The sequence below is a fragment of the Acomys russatus genome, unplaced genomic scaffold (genome assembly GCF_903995435.1).
Source record: "Acomys russatus unplaced genomic scaffold, mAcoRus1.1, whole genome shotgun sequence".
Taxonomy (NCBI): domain Eukaryota; kingdom Metazoa; phylum Chordata; class Mammalia; order Rodentia; family Muridae; genus Acomys; species Acomys russatus.
Genome location: NW_026131423.1, coordinates 24,287 through 30,630, shown reverse-complemented (window position 1 = coordinate 30,630; position 6,344 = coordinate 24,287). Strand labels below are relative to the sequence as shown.

The following is a 6,344-nucleotide window of genomic DNA, read 5'->3' as shown; positions in this document are numbered from 1 at the left end:
GAAAAAAGAGACGAGGAGGTGACACAAAGTCGACAAAAAGACCAAAAGAGCCAGCTAACCAAGGCACTTAGTGGTTTGCTGAGACTGAGGCAGCAACCAAGGATCATGCATGAACTGGGCCTATGCCCCCTACACAGATGTAGTTGAAGGGCAGCTCAGGTTTCATGTGGGCCCTATAGTAAGAAGTTTGGGGCAGTTACTGACATGGATTGTGATGCCAGATTTTTGATCACTTCCTCCTTGTGGGACTATCTTTTTAGGCCCCAAGGGAAGAGGACATGGTCTGTCCTGATGCAACTTGGAGAGCTGACGTGCATAGGAAGGGGGTCTCCACTAATCTCAGGCATAGAGGAGAGGGGATGAAGAGAGGAAGGAAGGATGGGACTGGAAAGAAATAAAGGATGGGGTCTACAATCAGGATGTAAATTGAATAAATAAATTAATTTATCACAAAGTATTCATTAAATATGACCTTAGGAATATGATTTCTCCCTGATCTTTTGAAGAGAATTTTTGTCTGGTTTTAATAAAATTATGTAGCACTTGGGAACAAAGATGCATCCCAGCATGCCTGCACTGGAATCCAAGATGGAAAAAATCTCCACAGCCACCATGACCTTGCCCTTGGTACTATGGTAAACAGGGAGTAAAGTGATCCACACAGTGCAAAACATCAGCATGCTGAATGTCAGGAACTTGGCTCCATTGGATGTATCAGGCAGGTTCCTGGACAAGAAAGCTACAGTGATGCTTCCCAAGGCCAGGAAGCCTAAGTATCCTAGGACACAGTAAAATGCTATAACAGAACCCTTGTCGCAGACTATGATGAGGTGGCCATGCTCAGAGTCTGCATCAGTATCAACAGCTGGAGGAGAATCTCCTAGCCAGATTGAAGAGAGGATAATTTGTATGAGTGTACAGAGAGGAATGATGTAGTTAAGAGTTCCTGAAACCAGAATGTACCTCATCCTTCTTGCAGGAGCTGTGACTTTGAAAGCCAGAACCACTGTGATTGTTTTGGCCAACGCACTGGAAATAGCCACAGTGAATGCAATTCCAAATGTGATTTGCTGCAGGATGTAGGTAGCTGAGTTTGGATGGCCAATGCAGAGCAAGGAGCAGAGGAAACAGAACATGAGTGACATGAGTAAGGTGTAGCTGAGAGTGTGATTATTGGCTTTCACAATGGCAGTGTCATTGTGCTTCAAAAATACTCCAAGAACCAGAGCTGTGAAGGCAGAGAAGCACAGGGCCATTAAGGCCAGAGTCATCCTGAAGGGGTGTTCATAGCTTAGAAACATCATAGCTTTGTGGATGCAGTGATTCTTCTCTGTGTTGGCATACTGGTCCTCTGGGCACTTCACACACTGATCCATATCTGATTGAGAAAGGAAAGATTTGTCAATGCAGCCTCAGCAGTTTATTAACACGATGTTTCAATAAGTCTGTTGGAAAAGCTTTGCAATGTCTTCATTTTATTGCCGATAAAATAAGTGAAGGACAGTGCCGTACAACAATGCTTCTATTTATTAATTCTTATTATTTATATTAGTGTGTCCAAATAAATGTAGCAGATGTGCTGAAAAACTTAGTAATCATTTGGAAGAAGTAAGCATGTCAGTATGAGAAGTAAAGTTTACCGGTATATAAATGTAACATAAAGGTTTTAAATCTGTAGAAAATCAAAAATAATGATAAATATGTCTTTATTTATGTTCTAATCTGGCAGCGTTGACAAAGAATTCCTGAGTCTTGACCATGAGAAGCACTAGCTCTATAACTGAGGGTAGAAACCTCTCTACAGACTGAGCGCTACAAAGCCTTTCATCTTGACTCCACCTTCATGGGAAGCATCCAGCACATTCCTACTTCCCTCATTTCAATTGCTTGAGACCCTGACTCTGTGACTATACTCTGAGGTAAATATACATATATATATATATATATATATATAGATATATATAGATATATATAGATAGATAGATAAGAAGCATGGGAAAAGCAAAATAAAAACCCACATACAAAAATGACCTAGATTTTTTTTGTTTTTTTTTTTTTTGCTTTCTGTTTTTTGTTTTGTTTTGTTTTTTTCGAGTCAAGGTTTCTCTGTGTAGCCTTCACTGACCTGGCCTTGCTTTGTAGACCAGACTGGCTTCAAACTCACAGATATCCATCTGCCTCTGCCTCCCGAGTGCTGGGATTAAAGGCATGTGCCACCGTGCCCTGCAAATGTTCTGCTCCTGCAAAAAAAAAAAAACCTGAGTTCAATTCTCAGAACCTGTGTGAGATGTTTCACAATGGCCTGCAAATTAATTATAGAGGTACTAGTTGCCTCTCATCTACATCTGCCCTTATGTACACATACCCACACAACACACACACACCTACAAATAATATTAACATTTTTCTATTTATTGATGTAATTATCATTAGTTCTTATTCAATTTTACATTTAAAATAATTTTATTACATTATGTTTAATAATTATGGATGTGATTTGACTGCACAGATGTCAGAAGCCATTTATGAGAGTTCTCTTCCTCCTCTTACTCTATGGGTCCTGGGGATGAACTCCAGGTATCAGTCTTAGAGGCAAATGATTTAAATGTTGAGCCATCTTATTGGCCAGAAATATCTTTTAAGAACTTAATTTCATTGCATAGTATGACAGGCAAATGTGGGAAAACTATTCATTGTCCATTTCCATTTAGCCAAACATAAATATACAACCATTTTACTAAACTGGGTTTGCAGGTTGCAATAAAATGTTACTGTTTGTGACTAATTGTTTTCAGTACAAAACCATTCTAATCTATTCTTTCATGAAATTATTAATTGGGCACTATTTATAAAATATTTGACACAAGACTCCTTATATTTGGTACACCATGGGCGAACAATTATCCTCACCTTCCTAGAAACAAATCACATCAGACATTTGAAAATGGGTGAGGGAATAACAAATTGGGATGCAATCAGAATAAATTACAGTAAAGAAGGTGGAAAAAGAAAATTGGCCTCTACAAATCATACAAATTCTGTCTCATGCTCAGCAGTTTCTCATAATTTTGCAAGTAACTTTTTTATCTCTACACTGTATTTTCTAAGCTTACAGACTTGGTTTCTAGCTCCTTCTTTACACAGTACATCAGTTCTGGTGCCATATTCTGTCCTCTCTTCAATTCTGTGCATATACAGTATACATAAACATGTTTAGGGACACATATATACATGCAAAAAGAATAAATACACATATTAAAACTTCTTGACTGGAGTCTGCCATTCATTTCGTTATAGGGGAAATTAATAACAAGGACTGGATCTCATACGGAATGTGCTCACACTGCAGTTTGATTTTGTTTCTTTGAGAAAGTATGACCTGACAGAAATTGAATCAAAATGTACATCTTGGCAAAAGAGTTTTTTGTTGTTGTTATGACATTGTTAGTGTTTGCATTCCTATGACTGATAATGGAGAAAAAGGTATGTTTTATTTTTGTAGTTGCCTTTTAGACTCCTTCAGCATCCTTTTGTTGCTTGAGAGGATTATCAATGTAAAGTTTATCACAGCAGCAAACACTCACTTGTTCCATTAGAAATTTAGTTTTCTGGGCAGTGGATACCAATAAAACAACAGGCTGACATCCCCTCTTACCTGAATTTTCTGAATCCAGGACAACAGGCAGTACTGCATACAGAGGACATCATCTGAGGAAATAAAATTCATACTAAGTTTTACCTACTTCATTCATAACTATATTATATTAGGATATTGAGATATCAATAAGCTTATTTTATATACAGAAGCTGAGGTACCACATGTTAGTTAGCACTTTGTATAATGCCAAATGCGTGAATATATAAAAACTAGTTGATGAAAAGTAGAGCTCTTAACCAAATTTTAGACGTTATGGAAACAGAATTTTAGTGCACTTTGCGCAAACACTACAGAGCTTGCTACCTGATTTTCTTGTTGATTTTTATCAAGCTCACACAAAGTTCAGTAAAAAGACAGAGAACATGGGATGAAACTTACCTGAGAAATTCTCCCTATCAGAATAGCCTGTCTTTCTAACACTAATGCATTTTACTACTTGGTATTCATTGTAGGCATGCCCAGTCTACTAAAGGCAATGCCCTTGCTAGGCAAGCATGTGTGAGAAATGACACAGAGCAAGCAAGTAAGCAGTGTTTTCTCAGGGGCCTGTGCTTTAGTTTCAGTCCCCAAGTTCCTTCCATGTCTTCCCTTGTCTATTCCCCATGAGCCAAAACAACCTTTCTTCCTCACTTTGTCCTTGGCCAGAGGTTAATCAAAGCAATGACTTAGCAAGATATGAATAAACCACATCTAAACGGGGAAATATCTCCTCAAGTCCAAATTGATATCCCATCCTTTGTATCCTAATGTTCCTTCATCCCTCCCACTTTCACCCTAGTCTGCTCCCCTATGTCTGTGACTGAAGGGGACCTCCTACCCCTCTATATGATCATAGGGTATCAATTCTCTTCTTGATATCCTGTTATCCTTCCTCTGAGTGCCACCAGGCCCCCCCATCAAAGGGACATTGTCAAATGTGGGGCACCAGAGTTAGTGTGAAAGTCAGTTCCCACTCTCTATTCAACTTTGAAAAATGTCCTCTCCATTGTCAAGATCTAGGTAGGGGTTTGATGATTACTGCTCATATTGTTCTTGCTTGGTGCCATAGTTTGAAAAGAACCCCTGGGCCCAGATCCGCTCATCATAATGTTCTTCTTGTAGATTTCTAGGACCCTCTGGATGCTTCTATTTCCCCATTCTCCCATACTTCTCTCACCTAGAGCATCAAGAGGATGTCTTCACATCTATCCCATTTTCCTGGTCAGTGAAGACTTTCATGGGACATGCCCCTTGGCTTAGTGCCCAATTATAAGTGCGTATATATGCCTTTAGTTATCAGGGAAATGCAAATCAAAACAACTCAGAGATACCATCTTACAAACATCAGAATGGCTAAGATAAAAAATTCAAGTGATATCACATGCTGGTGGGGATGTGAAGAGAGAGGAACACTTCTTTATTGCTGGTGGGAATGCAAACTTGAACAACCACTTGGAGAAATCTATCTCAGAAAACTGAGACACAGCAAAGCCACTCCTTGGAATATACCTAGAAGATGCTCTAGCACACAACATGGACATATGCTCAACCATGTTCCTAGCAATCTTCTTCATAATAGCCAGAACCTGGAAGGAGCCTAAGTATTCCTCAGTAGAAGAATGGATTTTAAAAAACCTGTGGTACATGTACACTATAGAATACTACTCAGCTATTAAAAACAAGGAATTCCCAAAATTTGTTTACAAATAGAAGGAACTAGAAATGATCATAGTGAGTAAGTTAATCAAGAAGCAGAAAGACTCAAATGGTATATACTCACTTGTAATTGGACATTTTCTCTCTTTTTAAAATATATTTTAACAGTTATTTTGGCACATGGTAAAATTTTCTTTATTTAAGTAATTTATTCAGATTAAATCTCATTTTTATCCCTTCACTTGTATCTTCCAATTCCCCATCCCTCCTATTTTCATCCTATTCCCTTCCCCTAGGTTTTTGACAGAAAGTGACCTTCTCCCCTACTATAAGATCATAGCCTTGGGCTAGAGAGATGGCTCAGTGGTTAAGAGCACTACCTGCTCTTCCAATGGATCCAGGTTCAATTCCCAGCACCCACATGACAGTTCACAACTGTCTGTAACTCCAAAATCTGAAACCGATGCACATACATTTAAAAATTAAAAATAAAAATTAAAAACAAAGATCACAGCCTATCAGGTCTTTTCCTGGTAGCCTGCTTACTTTTCCTCTGAGCATGAACAGGTCTCCCCACCAAGAGGAAGTGGTCAAGTAGGGGTCACCAAAGTTCATGTCTGAGTCAGACACTGCTATCCACACAATTCTGGAGATTGTGGTGTCCATTGGTTAGATCTGGATAGGGGTTCTAGGTTTACTACATTCATCATCCTTTGTACAGTATTTTTTTCTGACCCACCTGGGTCCAGATATGCCAGCCTTAATTATCTTCTTGTAGGTTTCTAGGACCCTCTGGGTCCTTCTATTTACCCATCCATCCTTACCTTCCTCACCTAGAGTACCAGTAGGAAGTTCCAGTATCTACCCCAATCTCTGGCTAGGCACTTGGTAAGATTTTAATGACCATTTTGAAGAAGAGTGGAGACAGTGCATATTGCTGCTCTATTTCTGTTCAGTATTTTAAGGAATGGTCTCTATGTCACACTGCCTGCCTTGCATTAGCTATCTAGGCCAAACTGGTCCATATCAACAGAGAATTTTTTAAATCTGC

The 6,344-nt window shown here is 39.0% G+C and overlaps 1 pseudogene; it reads right to left on the bottom strand.

The window, feature by feature from the left end:
* Nucleotides 1-473: 473 nt before the first annotated feature.
* On the bottom strand, nucleotides 474-3,705 carry LOC127186189 (vomeronasal type-2 receptor 116-like; annotated as a pseudogene).
* Between the last annotated feature and the right edge of the window lie 2,639 nt (nucleotides 3,706-6,344).